This window comes from Anastrepha ludens, chromosome Y (assembly GCF_028408465.1).
Source record: "Anastrepha ludens isolate Willacy chromosome Y, idAnaLude1.1, whole genome shotgun sequence".
NCBI lineage: Eukaryota > Metazoa > Arthropoda > Insecta > Diptera > Tephritidae > Anastrepha > Anastrepha ludens.
This window is the reverse complement of record NC_071504.1, coordinates 5,441,550-5,464,670: the sequence shown is the minus strand read 5'-3', so window position 1 is coordinate 5,464,670 and position 23,121 is coordinate 5,441,550.

Below are 23,121 nucleotides of genomic sequence, written 5' to 3'. Positions count from 1 at the left end.
CTTCATCTTCGTCTTCGTCACAGCGCGCACTATGCGTACGAGCGAACGAATTAATACGATTTGTTCTGCACTGTTTTTCGTCTTCAGCTTCGTCTTCATCTTCGTCTCAGCGTGCACTGTGTTTGCAACCTAAGAAACGATATATGGCTCAAAATCACCAAGGTGCAGAATTGGCTTTGCTAGCAATTTAATGTCTTAAATCTTGACTTATTTGAGAAAAAAAAATTAATAAATTACTTCAACTAACCTGTTTTGTGTGTACATCAAACAATATAACTAATTAATAAAGCAAATTTTAAATAAAATCAATATACATGCATGGATAATCATTTCGGGAACGCGTCCTAATGTACAATCTTCAGCAAGAAGTCCAAAATTTAATATAAAAATTTGAGGTAAGTTACCCATTTCATTACTTAATACATCGTATTTTTTATACAAAATTTAGTTTTAGAAAGGATACTAAAAGATTATTTATTTTTAACTATAAAAATATCCAACATAGTTTGTCCGATACCGCAGAAGTCATTTCAGTGAACGTATCGATAATAGATCAAAAATAATTTTAAGTGAATGCAGCCATTCGGTGTCTAGCGGCAGTCGGGGAAGAAAACAATAACAAAGCGGGCTGTCAGAGTATTTATCGTCAAATAAAATAAATCTAAATGGTAAGTACCTTTCAATTCATTATTCGTAGAGCGTACATCAATAGGCCGTCAATTCGGGAACGAAATTATTACATTTAATTATTGATGAAATTCTTTTTTACGACACGAAATGACAAAGTAAACTCACATATTTTCCTATTGGCAAACCCAGATCGCATTAAAGATGGCCGCCGTCTAATCAAAGTGCGCGCTTATTTGAAATCGTCATTTCGTGAACGGTCATTTCGGAAACGTTCCCGGACATGATGACACGTTCCCGAAATGACTGTTGCGTTCTCGGAATGATGATTATTATTTCTAAGGGCGAATAATTTTCAATTTTTTAATATTATAAATTTATTTTAAAATTTTTTTTCTTTATAATAACAGCATAATGGAAACTCCTGATAAAGAAAAAAATAAAAAAAAAAATAAAAAAAGGCTTAAAAAGGATAGTGCAGCGCAAGTAACCAAAGATAAAAAGTGAATGCTATATTAGAAGAAGAAAGTTTTTGGATAAGATGACTGAAGAGCAGAAAGAAATTAAACGGGCTAAGGAGACAGAATATTATAGAAAAAAAGGCGAGGCTGGTCATGGCAAAGGCCCAATGGATGGTGTAGGAGGATACCGAAAAAGAACAGCTGACAGGCATGTCTTGATGGGTAATGATGTTAGAACAGCCTCAGAATTCGCCGATTTGTTCAAAAATGCTGCTATCGAAGTAAAAGTAATCCCAGAAGATAACGTGATTGAGGAGAAAAACCGCGTTCCAAAGTTTCTGGATGCTATTCCAGGTATAATGAACATCACAAAAGTGTACTGGCAAAAAGGACTAGACGTTTTAATACATACAATTATATCGATACGAACATTTTCATAAAGAGCTAAAACTATCGAGGCTTTCTAGCCTTTGTAATATGAGTGCAGTTGAACCTGAGAAAGTTTTTATGCCTGCAATTGAATCTCCTGTTGACGAAGAGCCCATGATCACAGATAACGATTTGAGATTTAAAAATAGAGTAAATATTTTGTCACCGACAGTTTGCATGTGAGAGGGCATTCGCTGGTTGACGTTCAAAAGGGGTAGTCGTCGGGTCGTTGAATGTGCACCCGTATACTCATTTGTTTAAATTAATTATAAGTTTCCGGTTTGAGTTTGTAAAAGATTTATAAAATATAAACTTTAAAACAGAATAAAGACAAATTGGCTATTCTTGACATCTCAGAAGTGGGATGAACATATTTTACATCCATTCCTGCATACGAATTGAATTTTCAATCAACGACACAAGCGAGTGGAAAAATACCACCAGTAAGCGAATCAACGAATAAAAAGGAAAAGAGCAAACGAACTTGCTTCAAACGTCTCTTAACACATTTAAGAGATCAGTTGCAACAGTTACATGTGAAAAGTTACAACGACGAGTGACTTTGTATACGTACAAAAGCGAAACGCAAACGAATCAACGATCGAAGTAACGAGAGTAAAAACACAAGCAGAAGTTTCGTTTGTGCGTTTGCAACGACTTCGATACAAATAAAACGACGAGAACGCAAAAACAAAAAGCAAGAGTAAGGTTTTCTGTAGTGTGTTTTTGCAACGGCTTAAGAGCAAGGTACAACGCGCAGTGGTGTTTATAGCTGCAATATTGAAGAACGTTCTGGAATTCTATTGAGGGAATTATTGTGAGCCATACGGGCATAACAACGAGTAGACGTTCAAGGAAAACCAACGTGATTAGAACTGAATTTCTGAAGAATTTAAAAGCAAGCCGGTTTTTTCATATGAGAAAAATGATCAAATTAAACAGTTTAAGGGTTGATCAAATCAACAAATTGCTACAAAATCAAGGTGCAACGGTAATGGGCAATAAAGCAGCAAAAATTCTGAAATTGACGGAAATGTACGGAGCTGATGAAGTTGATGCTGAAGAGTTGGAGGTAAGCAGCGAAGTTACAGCTATGCAGAAGCAAATGGAAGAAATGCGTGGTATTATTGCGGGGCTAGCTAAATCTGTAAACGATTTGGTGACAGTACAGACAAGGCAAACGTTAACACCGTCGAACGCCACAACGATTCCAGCAGAAGTTAGTTGCCACGATAACCGTTCAACTGCCACAACAGAGGTTCACGCTGAAATACCAAGGAGTTCATCACAACATGATATTAATAGTACACCAATAGCAGTAGATCGTCCATTGTTAGTCCCAACAACGCAAAGTGAATGGAAAAGAAGCGCAGTACACGACATCATCGCATTATTACCTGATTTTGATCCATTAAAAGGGAGTTTAACATCGAGACAGTTTGTTGATAAAGTTATACAGCTACGAGAAGCCTACGGATGGTCTGAGCAAGAAATTTTGTTAGCCGCTCAATCAAAGTTGAAAGGGGTGGCCAAAGAATGGCTCGATGCACAAACCGTATTTCAACGATGGTCAGGTTTTGTATCAGCATTTCAAACAGACTTTCCTTTCACAATGTGTACGGCAGAAGTGCACATGGAATTATCACGAAGAAAGAGGCGAACAAGTGAAACGTTGAGTCAATATTATTACGCTATGTTAAATATTGGTAGGCGAGGTAAGGTTGATGAAGAATCAATCAATACATAATATACATTATTCGGGGGCTAAATGACAGTAATTTAACACGCACCCTTTTGGCAATGAAATTATCAACGTGTAACGATTTATTGCGTTCTCTTGATAGTTTAGCAGATGTATATTGTGCGGTCAAAGGTACAGATAGTGGTAATAGAAATGTAAACGAGGTAACACGAAATGTTCCGACAGAGAAGAAATCTATAAAATGTTTTAATTGCAACGAGTATGGACACATGGCAGCAAAATGTCCAAAGCCTCCAAGAAAGGAAAGATGCGCAAAATGTAACAAGGTGGGACACGATTCTAAGTCTTGCCGCTATGAAAAATCAACGGTTGCGAAGGTAGTTACTGAAAATGTATATCCACCGTTAATGTCAAATGTTTTGCTGAATGGTGACCAGTATTCGGCGTTTATCGATACTGGCAGCGACACATCACTCATATCCGAATCCAAAGTACCAACCAATGCGGAAAAGAAAGCATGTGTTAGAAAGTTAGAGGGATTTGGGGGTGCAAGCGTTGAAAGCAAAGAAGAAATTGAAGTAAATTTAGTTATAGAAGGCATCGCACTGAATACGAAATTGCAGATAGTACCCGATGAGTTTATGCCATACGATCTGTTCATTGGACGAGATGTTTTGTGTCAAAAAGATTGTTCATTAGTTATACAGTCGGGGAATATGCAAATACAGAAAAATACTGCAAACGGTTTTAATGTGGACGTATCATTAAGTAAAGATGAAATGCATGAAGTACGTCATTTACTTGAAAAATACGACGATTGTTTTGCAGAAGATTTAGGAAAGCTTGGACGTTGTAAAACAACAACTATGGAAATCCTTGTCAGCACCGAGAAACCAATTACAGGTAGGCAGTACCAGGTGCCGTTCATCCAAAGACCTGTAATTTCCACGATAATTGACGACTTGCTTAAGCACAATATAATTCGTCAGAGCTCATCGCCTTACGCAGCTCCAGTTGTAATAGTGAAGAAGTCGAACGGGGAAGATAGAATGTGCGTTGATTTTAGGGTACTGAATGCGGTCACGATAAAGAAACAATTTCCAATGCCAATAGTAGAAGAGCAGTTGTCAAAGCTTGGGGGTAATACGTTTTTCACCACCCTTGATATGACTGCAGCTTATTATCAAATTCCATTACATGAAGAGAGCAAGAAGTTCACAGCGTTTTTGACACCTGAGGGGTTATACGAGTATAATCTAATGTCATTTGGACTTCGAAATGCGCCAATGGTATTTCAGGAGATGATTATTCAACTTGTACGTGGTTTGAGAAGCCGAAACAAAATTATAAGCTACGTTGACGAGGTTATAATTGCAACAAAGAATGTTAGTGAAGGTATTGATGTCCTAGCCGAGTTTTTGGAGGCAGTACGAAATGCTGGTCTCACGTTAAAACCAAGTAAATGTACTTTTATGTCAAGAAATGTTAAATTCTTAGGCCATGTCGTAAGCCAACATGGTATTAAGCCTGGTGAGGAAAAACAAAATCAATTAAAGCTTTTCCTCAACCCACTAATGTAAGTGAAGTCCGTCGATTCCTTGGCTTAACAGGTTTTTTCAGGAAGTTTATACCAGATTATGGTAGTACCGCTACGCCGCTAACAACGTTACTAAAGAAGGCACAAACATTCGTGTGGACAGACGAACATGCCACAGCGTTTGGAAAATTAAAACATGCACTTTGCACTCAGCCGGTGTTAGTTTTGTTTGACGTAACAAAGAGCCACGAAGTACACACCGACGCTAGTTCCGTAGGGAGTGTTGTTACAGCTAGACGGCGAGAATTGGAAGCCGGTACACTACTACAGCAGACGATGTAATGCAGCTGAGTCTACGTATCCATCACATGAATTAGAAGTATTGGCGATCGTAGAGACACTTGAACGATTACGAGTTTATTTAGTCGGCACACCATTTGTTGTACGAACGGACTGCAATGCAATTGGAACAACTAAGTCCACTACAGCCTTGAAGCCGCGCATTGCCAGGTGGTGGTTAAGACTACAAGAATTTGATTTTACATGTAAATATCGACCTGGGTCTAAGATGCAGCACGCAGACTCACTTAGTCGAGCGCCTGTTGAAATATCGGAAAGTACAAACACTGTTGCAGAAAAGGTATTGAACCTTAACCGAGGCACCACAACTGAGGATTGGGTATCCACCATACAACTACAAGATAAAAAAATACGACGAATATGCGCACTTATCAAAGGCGAAGAGGAGACAGACGAAGATGAGCTAAAGCAGCTGAAAGAAGATTATGCCATGCGAAATTCACGGTTATTCCGAAAGGTGGAGGAGCATTACAAACTCGTTGTCCCACAGGCAGTGCGATGGCGGGTAGTGAAAGCAAGTCATGACGATGCAGGACATTTTGCACTGGAGAAAACATTAGACCGTCTTAGAAAGCACTTCTGGTTCCCACGAATGCGACGTTACGTGAAATCATATATTGCGGCTTGCGAAGAATGTTGTTTGAATAAGGTCAAGGGAGGTAAGAGGGAGAGTGAACTTCATGTTGCCGATGTACTACCGATACCATTCAGACGTTTGCACATCGATCATGTGGGTCCATTTCCCAGGAGTAAATCGGGAAACGTCTACGTGTTGGTTATTGTCTGCGGATTCAGCAAATATGTGCTGCTCAAAGCTGTCAGAAATACTAAGAGCGAGCCAGTAATCAAAGCAATGGAAGAAGTAATGGCTATTTTCGGGCAACCACTGCGTGTTACATCGGATCGTGGTACAGCCTTCACGTCGAAGCTGTTCGAGAGCTTTCTCAACCAAAAGGGCATCCAGCATGTCAAAACCGCTATCAGAACTCCAAGAGCCAATGGGCAGGTTGAGCGCGCGAATAAAACTCTATTGAACGCTCTAAGATGTACAGTGGAAAATAACAAGGTATGGGATGAGTCATTGATGGCCATCCAATGGAGTATGAATTCGCAGAAGAATGAGGTAACGAAATACAGCCCAAACGAACTTGTGTTCTACTTCGATCCAAGGGATGTTAGTCACAACCGAATGATCCAAGCTATGCATGATGAAGTTGTCCATGTGTCAGACATGGAGGAGAAACGCGACATAGCAGCGTCCAATATTATGACCGAACGTAATAAATGGAAAGAGAGATACGACAAACGATATCAGAAACCCCACAAGTACGAAGTTGGCGACTTGGTGGTAATTGACAATGTGTTTACAGCGACGGGTGAATCCCACAAACTCGATCCTATGTACAAGGGTCCATACCAGGTGACGAAGGTATTAAACTACGACCGCTATATCGTGGAAGATTTACCGGATATGATGGTCACTCAGCGGCGCTATTGCAATGTGCTGTCCGCCGATAATCTCAAACCATGGTGCGCTAATAGTCCAGAATTGGACATTCATGATGACGACGATGATTCGTCCATGCAGGACGAAATGTCAGGAAAGGTCGAGCTGTCACCGACAGTTTGCATGTGAGAGGGCATTCGCTGGTTGACGTTCAAAAGGGGTAGTCGTCGGGTCGTTGAATGTGCACCCGTATACTCATTTGTTTAAATTAATTATAAGTTTCCGGTTTGAGTTTGTAAAAGATTTATAAAATATAAACTTTAAAACAGAATAAAGACAAATTGGCTATTCTTGACAATTTATAAATCTGAATACTGGTCATCTTCCTCGGACAATGAAGATTTAGAGACAATATCTCGTCGTCAGCAGATTAAAGTTAAACAGATTTATGTTGAAGCAAATACGTCTTATTGCAAAGAAAATATACATCCAAATCTCGTATCCCCTGGGAAATTCTTGGTTGTTAAAGTTCCTACTGAGAAGCCAAATATTTGCTTCAGATATGTTGCTACCTGCCAGACATGTGTCGATGACGATGATGAAGAAATCTTAGTACCCTTTTTGAGATCTGTGCGTAACAATATTGGAAAATTTAAGCTGGAATCTAAGGATATATCATATATTGATTTGGAGCAAATAAAATTTCAACACCGACGATAAAAAAAGAAAAAAGGCAAGAATATTGTTATTTTGATAATGATATTGATGTTTTTGAAAAATAATAAGTTTTGTAAAAAAATTAATAAAAAAATAACTTAGTTCTTTAAACGGTTGTTTATAATTTAAATATTTCCTTATTTCTACCTAATTATATCAATATCATCATTTCGAGAACATTTTTGTCATTCCGGGAACGGTTGATCATTTTCGGGAACATTACAATATTTCAATAAAATACGCATAAATGGAGGTATTAAATATTATATATATATTTATTAGATTACAGAACTTTTGTTCTGTACATATTACTTTAATTCGATTATAAGAGTTTTAAATATTTTGAAATTTCTTAAATTTTATGCGGAATAATAGCATCTTCTTTAATTTTTTGACGTATTTTCCTTGTAGAAAATTTTGAATGTATTGATTTCATTATTGCTTACTCAATATAGATACATAATATACCCATGTTTTTAAACAGAGCTCAAATTCTGCGTTTTGTTTGGTTTTTGCGGATTTTATGAAACTTAGGAAAACGTTCCCGAAATGATGGTTTTCTACAAGATATTTACTACTAAGCAATATTACTAAAAAAATAAAGAATTCTGTGCGCTGCCCTGTAAAAGTTTAAAAATATACAAATTAAGCAACAGTATAAACTAATAGTCATCATTATAGCTTGCAATTTTTTTTGACATAAAACCGATTTTGAAATTCGCAACCTTGGTGATTTTGAGCCATATAAGGCCCACGATATGAAAAAAATATGGGTAGTAAAATCTGGCGTACGCTGACGGAAGTGACGCATTGCCCTTTCTCTATGCCCCTTTTCTCTTTTGGTTTATGTTTTTGATGGTTTATTTAGTTGGTAAGTGTTTATTTTAAATTTTTCCAACGAAGACATAAACCACCACTTTGAATATTTGAATATTATCTGCGCAGCGCAATAGTGCGACAACAAACCATACAGCAGCTACCCAGTGTTTTTGCTACTACATTTCACCTCAAACTGTGCATGTGTAATTGTGCCTGCGAATGTTTTGTTACAATGGAGAAACTACTCAGAGTGTTTCGCTGCTACATTTGACATCAAACTGTGGCTCATCATCATAAATGTGTGGCTTACAAAGTATATTCACTAATTTTGCTAATAGCAAAATTGCATAGCTGGAAACATAAAACGCCTCTGTTAGCTGTCCTACATAAAAGTAAATTTTGGTAACTGTGCATGTTAATTATTAATTGCGCAGTTACCTTGTAAAGCAAATTAAACTTTAGAACAGCCATTTTCATACGCCGCCGGCCACGGCATCTACACCAGAGCAGCAATAGAAACTTGGTTAAGAATTTGCGCTAGCTAAGCTACGAACCATTTCTGGTTCCATTTTGCAAAGACGTTACTACAGTGCACATCAAACAGTGGACGTTACCTTTATATGTAAGAATTTACCTGTTATGCAAAAAAAAAATAAATAAAACACTAGTAGCCATCGGAAGCAAAGCAGCACGGCAGTAGCAAACCACTTCATTTAGTATTTTTACAAAATTTTTACATTGGATTTTATTCGTTTTGGTCACATTTTATTAGCTTTTTTTAATCAGTAAAGAAAACTTTCTTTTGATCGTTGGCACTGTGACCCTGTTGCTTTTTCATTTTGATTTGTTTTTCTTGAACCTTTGCCTGCGATTGAATTTTTTGATGTCCTCGAACCATTTTGTTGATATTTCTTTTGATAACATGTTTTAATTAATAAATTTTTACAACGTGGTTGTTCCACTTAACAATATTTATAAAATGCGATAATAGTTCGAAGAAACAGGGCACTTTTATAACGCGGTATTTACTATTACGTTTTTGTTATATCCGGAATTATTTGCAATTCCATTTTTGTAATCAACTCCTGGCGTTCCGCGTTTGTGTTTTGCTGCATTTTAAACAAATTAAACATTTCTTAAGCACATTAATTTTCACCGAACCGACGCTGACATGAGTCAAACGAGTCAGGAATTACGGAAAGTAGGAAGTAGGTGGTCCTGTAAGAACAAAGACGGCGAACTGGTGACTGGCGGACAGAGCAATCTTAAATTATGGAGGGAATACTTCTCGAACTTATTAAACAGTGACAGCTGCGCATGCCACCGAGAAAGTGAAGATCCCGATACCCCAATCGTTGACGACGGAATTGTCGTTCCGCTACCCGATCATGACGAGGTGAGAATAGCGATAACGCGGCTAAAGAACATCAAAGCCGCGGACGCCGACGGACTGCCGGGTGAGCTATTCAAACATGGCGGCGAGGAGCTGGTAAGGTGCATGCATCAGCTCCTATGCAAAATATGGTCGGATGAAAGCTCGCCTGCCGATTGGAATTTAAGTGTGCTCTGCCCAATCCATAAGAAGGGCGATCCTGCAATTTGTGCCAATTACCGCGGGATTAGTCTTCTAAATATCGCCTATAAGGTCCTAGCGAGCGTATTGTGTGAAAGGCTGAAGCCCACCGTCAACCAACTGATTGGACCTTATCAGTGTGGCTTCAGACCTGGAAAGTCTACCATCGACCAAATATTCTCAATACGCCAAATCTTGGAAAATACCCATGAAAGGAGAATCGACACACACCATCTTTTCGTCGACTTCAAAGCTGCATTCGACAGTATGGAAAGGAGTTACCTGTATGCCGCGATGTCTGAATTTGGTATCCCCGCAAAACTAATACGGCTATGTAAGATGACGTTGCTCAACACCAGCAGCACCGTCAGAATTGGGAAGGACCTCTCCGAGCCGTTTGACACCAAACGAGGTTTCAGACAGGGTGACTCGCTGTCGTGTGACTTCTTTAACCTGATGTTGGAGAGCATCGTACGAGCCGCAGAACTTAATCGCTCAGGCACAATTTTTTATAAGAGCGTACAATTGCTGGCTTATGCCGATGATATTGATATCATGTCTTCAAACAAACAGTCGGCGCACTCGCGTATCGGCACCCACGTCACTGTAGACAGTTATAATTTCGAGGTTGTAAAAGACTTCGTTTATTTAGGAACCAGCATTAACACCGATAACAATGTCAGCCTTGAAATCCAACGTAGAATCTCTCTTGCCAACAAGTGCTACTTTGGACTAAGGAGGCAACTGAGCAGTAAAGTCCTCTCTCGACGAACAAAACTAACACTCTACAAGACTCTCATCATGCCCGTCCTAACGTATGGCGCAGAAGCTTGGACGATGACAACATCCGATGAAGCGACGCTTGGAGTGTTCGAGAGAAAGATTCTCCGTAAGATTTTTGGACCTTTGCACGTTGGCAATGGCGAATATCGCAGACGATGGAACGATGAGCTGTATGAGCTTTACGACGACATAGACATAGCGCAACGAATAAAGATCCAGCGGCTACGTTGGCTGGGTCATGTCGTCCGAATGGATACAAACGCTCCGGCTTTGAAAGTATTCGATGCGGTACCAGCTGGTGGTAGCAGAGGAAGAGGGCGGCCACCTCTGCGTTGGAAAGATCAGGTGGAGAAGGACTTGGCTTCACTTGGTGTGTCCAACTGGCGCCGGTTAGCACGAGAAAGAAACGACTGGCGCGCTTTGCTAAACTCGGCCAAAATCGCGTAAGCGGTTACAGCGCCAATTAAGAAGAAGAAGAAGAGAGGTGGTAAAAAAATACCCTACAGGAATGATATAAAAGAATTAACAATTTCCAAGAATAGTTTGCGCAAAGTAACGCAAACTATGACGCTTTCAAACATCATGCACTCATGTATGCGTATGCTACACGAAATATATTTATATATACATTTTTTATACATATATTTTTATAGAATATGTTCTATTAATGAGCTTGAAGTGAGTGGCATCATCAAAGCAGAACATTGTAACATGCGCTCTCCATAATAATATCTGCCGTTGATATCCAGGCATGCCCGTTATGAGTCATACCAGATGGATCAAACTCGAGCAACTGTACTTTAGCACTATTATAAGCATTAAGTATTTATATTACTACGGAAAATTGGTTATAATACACTTCTATCACAAATGAGGAATTACAATTTCACCAACCTGTCTACAACGGTTCTTATATTGTTTGTTTACCTTCTGTTAAGTGCTGACTTTTTGTGAAAGAACGTGGTTTAATATTATATGTAAGAATCATAGCAACCCATGATTGTAAGAATCATAGCAAGCCATGTAGGTACATTTTGTTCAACCGTTATTCTTAGTTTTCATATGTATAGTTAGTTGAAATAAAGCAACCGTAGCAAATTCACGTGCGGATATATAAAGGTAACATAACCTTACGTTATATTGAAAACAAATAAAAATAATGAAATGTTGGGTATTTCTATTATTTAGAAAGAATAACAAAACAAAGGACATATAATTGGCCCGAAAAAGTAAAATAATGCGGACTAGAAAAAAGAAATGGAACATGAAAGAACCAATAACTGTAGACGATATTGATAAGCCACTTAATTTATATGTCCTTGAAGGCGAGCTTTTTGTCTTAGCAGAAAAGTGGGTCGATGACGAACTTTTTATAATATTGGGGACAAAATCTTCATTGGAAATGCTGAGTAGCAGTGACTGCTGGGCTGCTGATGGAACTTTCCATGTTGTTCCTCGCGTTATGAGGCAACTTTTTTCCATACATGGCAGAGTACATGGCGAAATCGTGCCTCTCGTTTTTTGCTTGATGAGCAAAACAACGTTGAAGTCATATGTCGCTGTTTTTAACGAGTTGCTGACGATTGCAGGTAACCATGAACTAAATTTATACCCTCAGCGTATAATTTGCGATTTCGAAATGGGTATCATATCGGCAATTAAGCAATGTTTCCCAAATACTGATTTACGTGGCTGTTTGTTCCATTTTGGACAACTAATATGGCGAAGGGTTCAGAAGGAGAGGTAATTAAAGCCTATTTTATGGTTGTGTATGTATACTAAGTAATAATATGTTCTTTTTATGTATAGATTGGCTCAAAAATATGGGGCTTCGGTGGAATTCGCACTGCAAGTCCGAATGATTAAAATCTTAGCTTTCGTACCGCCAAGCGAAATACCGAATTACTTTCAAACATTACTTAATAACTGCGATGATGAAAGTGTAAAAAATTTACTAGTTTGGTTTGATAAAAATTATATTAATATAAATAATAATAATTCCAAATATTCTCCCGAGTTTTGGTCAGTTCATGACCATAATGCATCGCAAACAGAAACGTTTCCTAGAACACAAAACAATTTTGAAGCGTAGCATCGCCGGCTGAAAGTTATTGTTGGAAGAAGAAACTCGCAATTTTACCATCTTGTGCTAAGTTTGCAAAAGGAACTTATTTTAGCGAAAACTAAAATATCAAGAAAAGAAAATGGAGAAAGAGTTAGGAAAAAAAGGAAAATAATTAAGAAAAACAAACAGCTGCGAAGAATTATTAAGAAAAGATTAAGTCACACTACATATTTAAAAAGAATTGCAAAAAATATTGTAATTGGCTAAACTAAAATATTGTTATCGCTTAAACATACCTATATGTATATTTATGAATTAAATGTTTAGTTTGTTACTTCTTGTATGACGAAAATCACAAAACTTGAATAAAGCAAAATTTTTCGCATTAAACATGAAGAATTTTGAAAAAGCAGAATTTTAGAAAGCAGAATTTTAAAAAAGCAGAATTTTAAAAAGCAGAATTTTAAAAAAGCAGAATTTTAAAAAGCAGAATTTTTTTGCAATTTACAGAATTTTGTCACCCAGAATTTTGTAATGCAGAATAATGACACGCTCCCGTTGTGTATTCGTACATAAAATTCCATTTCCATCTATATTTGCTGACAATGAATTTTCAAATGTTTTTGGAGGCGGAAAATCTTTCTTGAGTAAAGCGAAAGGTGTCGCTACTGTCGCTGTTAAAATAGTTGAAGGTATAGTTTTTGAAGAATACGCTGATCCAGTTGATATTAACGGTATTAAATCGGCCCCACCTGCCAATTTACCGACTCCCCCTTTTTCAGTGTTAAAAAGCTCAATTGAAGATAAGTCTGCTGTTGGATTTGGATAAATGTCTTTAGTACTTTTCGAGTATTTAGTGGCCTTTCTTGATTTTTTCGGATCCTGCGAATTAAAATTTAGATCGCTTGTTGAATCTTTCGCAGTGTCATTACACACTGGCAAAAATAAGTCCTCCACATGGGGAAAATTTAATGGAGGAGTTGTTAACTGATGTTGGTTTTGATTTAACTCTTTGGAAAGTAGTTCACTCGAAGTATTAAACACCGATCGTAGTGGATACTCGACGGAGTCGTCAGAGAGTTCAATTGGGTCATCATTATTTAGTATACGTACGGAAGCAGAAGATGCTGCTAAAGTTTTATTAGGTGATGCATTTTGAGAATATATGTCGCCGACCAAAGATAAGTTTTCAGTTTTTGGTTTAGGAAATTTAATATTATCTCTTTCATTTGATTTCTGACCTTCGCCTGGGTTCAACGACGAATGCATATCAGGAGTGCTCCAGTTATCAAAATTCTTTAATATCCTATCACCGATTGCAGATGGTTGCTGAGGTTTAAAAATATTTGGACTATCTCTTTCAAATTTTGTGATACTGGCTTTAGACTCATGCGACATTAGTTTCATTGATTCTGGCACAAAAGGAGGTACATTGCAGTAGCTACGTTCTCCGCTTGGTTGCGACAGAAGCAAATCTAGTGATTTTCTGGTGCTTTCTGACTATGGAATGCAAAGTTAAATTCGTTTGATAAATAAAACAACATAAATTCAATTAGAAATTAAAAGGTTGTTTTGTAATAAGCCCGACTTCCATTTTGAAATAGACATACTCTTATTTGCTGAACTCAAAAGATACACTTACCTGCATTTGTTAGTTTATCGACGCAGTGATGCTTAAAACTCGGAATAGGTAAGTGAAATGCTGCTGGCAAACGTGGAAAGAGTAAAATTTGTGCAGTAGTGGGTATCAAACCAGGCCCCGTTGGGAAGGGGTAAAGCTTAAGCAAACTAGGTACTCTTCCTATTCCAGACGTAGGCATAAACATATTTGGATGCAAACCGGAAATTAAACTTGAATTAGTTTGATTGGCAGGAGGCATCTGGGGAGCTGATCGCTTTTTGCTAGTAGGCGATTTGTATGTAGGTGCAAGTTTAGCAGGAATTACTTTACCAACTTCTTTATCCGTTTCCATCAAGGTTTCATTAAACGCTTATAGCGGTTGTAAAACAGTATCCATGCGCATCAGTTTCTTATTTATAGTGTTAACTTCTTCCTTTGTTGGAACTCCAGCTTCTTGTTTTAATATGTTTTTTTCACTCGTCGACATATTCAAGGATTGATTTTTCACTTTATTTTTTTGCACTCTTTTCGGTATTCTTTGACATTTGTGGACAAATTTCTGGGAACCAAGCCTTCTACATGTGGTAAATTTAGAATATTATCCTCTTTTCTAGTGCAGAGTTCCATTCTGTTAGACATAAAATTCGCAGTTTCTAATGCGTATTTGGCAGATTTTAGCCTTTTAATTTTCTTTAACTGCGCCATTTGACTTGGGTTATTAGGTGATACCACCGCTTGTTTCAGTGAACTTTTGCTTCCTGGCTTACGACCTCGCTTTTTAGGTTTATTAACTTCGTCAAGCTACGGTGCTGAATTATTCAATACACAAGGCATCATAACCTCTGAGAAGCTACTACTATTAATATTGCTTGCCAAATTTATAGCACTACCATGATCGCAGTTAATAGGCATGTTTGGAAATTTTCCCAATCCCTCAGGAGAAGCGATTGAATAATGTTGGAGATGGCGTTATAGTGGTTCAGCAAGGCAAATTGATGAATTGGCCCTCATTCCCACCATAAACCTGGGCCGAAGCCATGCAATTCGTATTTGGAGATAATGGTTTATGAGGTTTCTGCTTAGAAATTTTCTTAAAGATATTTAGTTTATTTTTATCTAGTTCTGCTGACAATTTCAATCCTGGAAATGCTTTCTTATCATGATCCAGAGACACATTTACAGGTATTTGCACATTATCAAGAACGCCATCATGGATGAGATTGGAAACAGCATCAAAACGGTTATCTTTCATCAAAGTTTTCGGAAGGGCCACTGATGAGGTAAGTGCCAATTCTGGTTTTGATATACAAGTTTGAGCTGTGCAATTTGTAACTAGTGGCGGAGGTAAACATTCTTTCATAGATGGAGTAGCACTGTTGCTTTTAGAAGTCGATAATAAAGGTAAACATAGCTTCTTTTCATCCAGCTTTGCTAAGCCCTCTGGCTTATTTGACTGGACGTTGTTTTTGTGTCTATTCAATAATTTTTTCTGATACTTTGACTGTTTTTTAAGAAACTTTTCCATTTTTAGCCGCTGAAAAATTTTTATTTTTTTTTCTTTTGAAATCCATTTATTCCATACAATCTGTCATAACAATAACAATAAGTACTATTTTTACCTACAATTTAAATAAGAATAGCTTGGAGTAAGAATTCCCAGTGGAATTCGTTACTTAATAATGAGCAACATATAACAAATACATATATTATACAATTTTACAACTTTTGGATTTACGTATATTACGGTTTAAATCTTTGCATTAAATCGTTAGGCTGAAATTTTTTTAATCTTGAGGAGTAGCTTATCTTGGAAAGGTTATTTGCTCGATTATTCGGATGAGTGGCAAGTCGGTTGTTGTATCTCTGGCTGAGGTTGTTTATTTCTTCGAAAACTGTCGTAACTTTTAGGTCACTGTGCAATATCTCGTTTCGTACAAACCATGGCGCATTGGCACACATGCGGAGCACCTTTGACTGAAATCTTTGCATGATTTCTAGATTTGATTTTGCTGCTGAGCCCCATAATTGAACGCCATACGTCCATATCGGTTTCAGAATAGCTTTGTAGATAAGCACCTTATTGTCTAGTGTAAGTGCTGAATTGTAGCCGATTAACCAGTGTAGTGATCGCAATTTCAGTCCAAGTTGCATTCGCTTTAAAAATATATGCGATCGCCAAGTAAGACGCCGGTCTATTAGAATACCTAAATATTTGGCATTATCTGTTTGTGGTATTGGAACGCTGTTAAGAGATACGGCAGGACATGAGCCATTTCGAAGAGTGAATGTTATCTGCGTCGATTTGCTTTCGTTAGCTTTTATGCGCCATTTTTTCATCCAGCCGCTAACACTGTTAAGGTTTTCTTGTAGGTAATCAGAAGCAATTGAGGGAAGGGTACTCCTGGCCATGACGACTGTATCATCTGCATACGTGGATGTATATGTGTTCTTTGATAGTGGAAGATCTGCCGTGAACAAAGTGTACAAGACGGGGCGTAGAACACTTCCTTGTGGTACACCTGCTCTGATTGCGTGAAGGTTAGTGGTTTCGTTGTTTACTTTAACAAGAAAATGTCTATTTTGCAAATACGATTTTATGAGCATATAACAGTTGTGCGGTAAGCCCTGCTTAAGCTTGTATAGCAGGCCTTCATGCCAGACTTTATCGAAGGCTTGCGTTATATCTAAAAATGCCGCTGTACAGAATTGCCGCCTCTCAAGTGCTTGTCTAGCGAAATCATACACACAATTAACTTGCTCTATGGTGGAGTGATACTTACGAAAACCAAATTGGTGGGCTGGAATGAGATTTCTTTGCGCAATTATTGGATTTATCCTTTTTAAAAGCAGCTTTTCGAAGGACTTGGAGGCAACAGGCAATAGACTTATTGGCCTGTAATTGGATACCACGCTCGGGGTCTTCCCTGGCTTCTGTATAAGGATGATTTCAGCAACTTTCCATTGAGTTGGGAAATACTCTTGTTTTATCATCGCGTTAAATATAATGGTGAGGAATTTGTATCCACATTTGGGCAGTTCTTTTAAAACCTTACTAGTTATTAGATCGTAACCTGGCGCCTTTTTGGTTTTGAGAGTTTTGGTTGCTGCGTATCTAACTTCTTTCCAGGTAAAACGTACAGTCGGAAAATCCATTTGAAACGGAGCTGAGAGAAATTCGTTAACTTCTGAGTCTACCTCCACACTTTGACTCGGAAATGGTTGGAAAACATTTGATAGGTGTTTGGCAAACTCTATTGCTTTTTGTTTATCAGTTTTTGCCCAATCTCCACTACACGTTTTTATCGCTGCGTTGTGAGGCGTTGGTTGTGAGATCTTTTTCGTTGCCTTCCAGAGTGAGTAGTCAGTAGCTTCCAAGTTGGATAAGTATTCATGCAGTTCTGAGTTTTTTGCGTCTCTTATAGTGTTTTTTAATTGTTTTGTGAGCTTATTTAGTTTTTTTTTGTCGTTCCTGTTTCTGGTGCTTTGCCATATGCGCCGAAGCTTGCGTTTTTCTGATATTAAAATTTTGACGTGATCGTTAATGTGCGCTTCAACGTGAGTGTGCTTAATTTCCGTCGTAGCGGTCCACGCAGCTCTTTGAATGCAGTTGTTGAAAATCTCAACGGCCGTGTCCAGATCAGAGTTGGATTTTAGTGGAATATTTAGGCACAGTGTATCCTCGACTAGTTCTTTAAAGTATTCCCAGTTTGTCATTTTATTGTGTAGCTTTGGTGTCATTTCCTTTTTTTGAAAACAAGAGTTTATTGTTAACAGCAAAGGTGAGTGGTCTGATGAGAGATCTAGACATGTGTCTATGGAGACCTGATTTTTAGATACACCTTTGCATATGCAAAAATCTATAAGATCCGGTGTTTTATTTGGGTCACTAGGCCAGTAAGTGGGTTGTTCTGTTGAGACGTGGAATAATTTATTGACCTGCATTGCTTTGAGGAGTTCGCGCCCTCTTGGAGTTATTAAGCGTGAGCCCCATTGCGGATGTTTCGCATTGTAGTCGCCACCTGCTATAAATCTAGGTCCCAACGATTTGAAATACCTTTGGTATTCAACGCTTTTTATTGATTGATTTGGAGTGCAGTACACAGAAGCAATCACAAGAGAGCTCTTTCCATCTGTGACTGTTATAGCAGTCGACCGTAGATTGTAATTTTTAGAGTTTCCATGAACCAAATGCGCAATATTATTTTTGATTAAGATGGCTGTGCCTCCTCTTGCTGTACCAGCAGGATGATTTGTGTGGTATAAATCATATTTTGGAATTTTTACGTAACATTTGTCTGTCAAATGTGTTTCAGATATTAACATTATGTCAATATTTTTATCTGCTAGAAATACTTCCACTTCATAGCGGTGTTGGATGAGCCCATTGGCATTCCAAATTGCAAGCAGCAGCGGCCTATTCATTTTGGAACATTCGGAAGCATGGCTGTAAGCAGATTGAGTACAGTACCCATCTGTTCGACTAGAGTTCTGACCATTCTTTTCAGTTCTTCTATTTCATTATTAGTTTCTTTCTGAACAGTACCTTTTTCAGTAGTTGGTTGTGGTTTTTCTTGTGCTCCATTATTGATTTTCAGAGCTTCCGCGTAGGACAGCGTGTTTTTTGTTATTGCGGGTTGCGAGATTTCGGAGTTAGGCACAACATTTGGCAGCTCTTTTTTTCGCAGCGTTGGGTACGTTCTTCGTTGCAGGTCTTTGTAAATAGTGCAACCCTTGTAATTAGCGGGATGGTTACCATCACATAGCACGCATTTAACTTCCTTTGAAATACCCCTTTTTGGACAGTCAACGGTTAAGTGATTACCAACGCATTTAACGCATCTTGGACTACGATTGCAAAAGTGCTTTGTATGCCCGTAGCGTTGACATCTTGTGCATTGTGGAATTTCGCGCCGTTTTCTTGGTGCTTCAAATTTAATTTTTGTATAAAGCAGATTATCGCATGCATATAACTCTTTATTTTTGTTGCCTACTTTGAGGCTAATGTATAACATTGGAAGCGGTTTTTTTGTTTTCCATTGACGCATATTGCAAATATTTACCACTTGGTGGCCGAGGTTTTCTATTGCTTCACGAATGTCGTCTGTGGGTGTCGATGAATGCATACCTTTAAGGACTATATTAAAGTTACGTTCTTGTTTTAATTTATATGTATGGAACTCAGTTTTCTTTTCCGCTAGGGCCGCAGTTATTGCAGTGTATTGCTTTGCTGACTGCGGTTGGATTTTAACCTCGCTTCCTCCAGTAACTTTTAATACGAAGCCATCTATGGCAACATTTAAGAGTAGGTCTTGAAGTGGCTGGATGTTGCTCACTCCAGATACAAATATCGGAGGGGGGCCTAGGTTCCTTGCGCGTTTGAGGTGGGGGGGTACTACGATTGATTTCCTCTTGGTCGAGTACTGCGAATCGATTTGAGTTGCTTGCAGATGGCGTTGCTAGCCAGTAGTTATCAAGCTTTGATTGTTTTGTTTTATTAGGTGCATATTTACCTGGACTAGATCTCCCGCGCTTTGCAGGCGTAGCACCTTTTTTTCATGTTTTTCAAGTTATTTGTGATACCTTTCGGAGAGGTCGATTTATCTTTGGTTGTTGGTGACTCACACTGAGAGCTCCAAGATTTTTTTTGTCTGCAGGTTTGATCGCTTGTTTGCGCAAACTTTTGTTTGATTGGCGACTGAGCTGCTACATGCCTTTATAAGTTTAATGTAGTGTGTAAAGTAAATTTACGTTTTACAACACTGTATTCGAATGTCAGCTGCTTTTCAGCAACGTGAAACAGCTGTAGTGTTAAATTTGTTTGTGTTTTTTGTTATAATAAAACGAACAAAAAAGTTTATTATTTCAATCAAAATTTGACAAATTTGCCTTCACCGCGCTATGGAGATAGCTGGTCTCTGCGACCCGATAGCAGCTACGAGAGCTGCTATTTTTTGTGGCGTTTTTCGCTTTAGGCGCGCCCGCACTGCGTGACTCTTTCCGATTCTTCCCGGAGCCGCTTCACACACGTCCGCTCGGTAAGAAAGATAAAGATAATATTTGGAGTCATATATGGAGTCACAATAGTCAGGTGCGGAGTCCATTCCTGTCTTAAGCATTTTTTGTAAGATTTTCTTATTTCTCCGTTGGGTTTTTTCGGAACTATGCATGCCGGCTGAAATAAAGCCAGATTCAAAAGCTTGAAGATCTGAGCGATTAAATTTGGCTGCCAAAGGATTTGACAGGTTTTGTGTATTCTTCTTTTTAGCCTTTTTAAGCAATTTTGATGCAAGTGTCGGCTCTTGTAAGGTATGTTGCGTTAAATGATTTGGCACAACCTTCTTTGGTGCAGTTGGGTTCACTACCTCGGATGCTGCAACATTTTTATTAACAAGGGGGCACTTTGTTAGGAATGTGTTGCTATTAGAGACACTGGGAATTGGTGGTTTACCAACATTGATGGGTACTTTTGGAGTAATGAAGACCTTTTCTATATTACTGGAAAAATATAAATTTATTTATTAGCAGCGAATTGCGCAATTAAATTAGCTAATCCTTCTCCTTGTCTTTTCATCATATCGTTAAGATGAAAATAATTAAACAAAGCAAAAACACCGAAATATTCCACCAAAATAATTTCTATGAAGAAAAACCTTTCACAACAGTATTGATAGCTGATTGCCAGTTTTGCAGGTATCCGCCATATGTGATCGGGTATATTAATTTTGTTGATTTATTGGTAATTAATGCACATGTGAACGTATTTTTAGCTCTCTGGAACCTTTATTTTTAAATATCACGGTAATCGTTCTTAAGGAGTAAACTCCAGTCGCGTGTCGGAGCTGACACACACACCTCTTTTTTTTTTAAATAGACTTTTAATACGTTCACATATAAGTACTATAGATGATCTACTTTTTCGTGCTTTCCTCCCAATCCGTAATTAAAAATTTCTCTCCAAAATCTGAGATTATAAAATAATCCTGGATAATAACCATACTGTGTTTTTTGTGGAATAGATCTTTATTTCTACGAGTGTAAAGAAAAACGTTAAAGTAAAAATTAAATAAAATAGATGCCGGCATAGAAACCAGGTTTGTAGACATAATTCTAATAAAATGTTTATTAAGTATTATAAACCGTACATTCATTTAACAGAAAAAAGCGTATGCCCATAAACGTGAGCCCTCTTATTACTTACTATAAAATGTAATATCGAATTTCGAATGCGTATCCAACTGTTTATTATTACCAGCCAATTGCACAATTAAATTAGCTATTCCTTCTCCTTGTAGTTTCTTCATATCGTTAATAATAATTAAACAAACCAAAAGCTCCGAAATATTCCACCAAAATAATTTCTATGAAGAAAAACCTTTCACAACAGTATTGACAGTCAATTGTATTGACAGGATTGTCAATTTTGCAGGTAATCTGCCATATGTGAACGAGTAGATTAATTTTGTGGATTCATTGCTAATTACTGCATACGTGAACGTAATTTTTGTTAGAGAACTACTGCAGTGGTAGAATTATATGAAAGCGATATAGTTTGAATTGATCGAAGAGCGTCTGACTCATTCATAAAAAGCTATAAGTTCTTCCATTTGTGGAACAACATCGAGAAGCACAAATAGGAGGACAAACTCGGCCAAACACCTAACAGAAGTTTACGTGCCAATTATTTATTTATTTTTAATGGGCAGACTACGTTCGTTGGTAGCATGCATGTTCAAATTAGTAGAAATGAGAAAAACTAGGTCCTAGTAATATTAAAAAATTTCACTTGGCCGTGATTAAATATATGATTTTAGTATTGATCCACTAAGGCCTCTTCTTTTCGCCAAGAGTTAGCAAGTGGCGAATAGATAAGCAACTGGTATAAAAGAACATTTGTATACATATTGGGTACGCGGGAATAAAGCTACCTTAAATTACATGTGTTTGTAAGGCAGTGAGTTATACTAATCTAATGAGGTATGACCATACTCGCTAACGGCGAATCATGCTCGATAACTTTGTTGTTGCTTTCGCATGCAAATTTTTCGTTAAGTTAATCGAGCTAGAGATAGCGTTCGAGAAATTGGCGAATGACATAATGATCAGGAACGGTTAATTTTTCAACAGCTAAGTAATTGATGTGTGAAAATTAAAAAAAATACTCACTTAAGAAATAATATTTAACGTATGTTTTTAATTATTAAAACAAAATACTTTTGCAAAATTTTCTAAATATATCTTTATTATTAGACTCGCTTTTTACGTTGCAGAAAAGCTGAAAATATAACTATTTCCATACATTTGTTGAGGAACCACTAAGTGTGATGTCTTTTGGTTGATAAAGGTATTAATAGGATGTTAAAGGAAAATATCAAAAGAAGATATAACTGATCCGGATGGAAAATATTTTTATATTGTGTCATTAACATCCATCCGGCAACTTAAATTTAGTTACACTTTACAATATAAGCAATCACAATGTACAAAATTGAAAGTTAGTTCATGCCGCACTTGAAAATGTGAAATAAAACAATATTGATTCAGCAAGTGAGGGTTTTTCCGTCTTTTGTTTATAAAAATAAAACTATGCAATTTGGTTTATAAACGAATTTATATTAAATTTATTTATTTAAACTAAACGTGCGGAAGGTAAAGCAAATACAAAAAATACGTGGCTACGGATATGATATGATAAGTACATTGTTTTTCTTAAAAGCTTTTCTAGTGTGAGCATAGAATGCAATGCGTAAAGGTCTTTGTTTTTGTTTCGATAGTGAAATTACTAGCGGCCATGATAACGGTTAATGGGAGAAATATTTTTGAAAGATGATGATCCACAAATGATGATCCTACAGTTTGAAGCCGACTTCGAACGGCAGATAGTTTTATTTTTCCTTAATTTTGGTGTTTCGCCGAGATTCGAACATACGTTTTCTCTGAATTCTAAATGGTAGTCACGCACCATCCCATTCTGTTACAGCGG